Genomic DNA, 606 nt, shown 5'->3' with positions numbered 1-606 from the left:
CTCCTCCGTGTAAGGCTGCTAATGTTAGGATTGCATTTAGAACTTTCTGCTCCTCCTCCTCCTCCTCCTCCTCCTCCTCCTCCTCCTCCTCCTCCTCCTCCTCCTCCTCCTGCTCTGGTACAATTATTCCATTTAGAACAATTAGTATACCTCCTTTTCTACTATAGCTAATCTCTCTCTCTCTCTCTCTCTCTCTCTCTCTCTCTCTCTCTCTCTCTCTCTCTCTCTCTTTCTGATTAGTGTGAAAAATCCATACAAATTTACAACAACACTCAAGAAAGCAGTGAATTTCTCTCTCTCTCTCTCTCTCTCTCTCTCTCTCTCTCTCTCTCTCTCTCTCTCTCTCTCTCTCTCATGGTGAAGTCATACAAGGTTAATTCTCGTAAATTACTAGTTAAACACTCACATCTTTGTTTACCTTATACGGAAATCATGTATATTTTGCATTACCTGACCTTACCTGGCCTTACCTGTTTCTCTACCTTTAATTGGCGTGGTTAAGTCATACAAGGTTAATTTTCGTGCATCACCAGTCATATAACACTCAGATCCATCTTTCTTATATGGAAATTGTGTATTTCTTATATACCTGACCTTACAGTGCTC

The sequence above is a fragment of the Portunus trituberculatus genome, chromosome 3 (assembly GCF_017591435.1).
Source record: "Portunus trituberculatus isolate SZX2019 chromosome 3, ASM1759143v1, whole genome shotgun sequence".
In the NCBI taxonomy this organism is placed as follows: Eukaryota; Metazoa; Arthropoda; class Malacostraca; order Decapoda; family Portunidae; genus Portunus; species Portunus trituberculatus.
The sequence above is the reverse complement of the archived record's forward strand: the minus strand, read 5'-3'. Positions refer to the sequence as shown.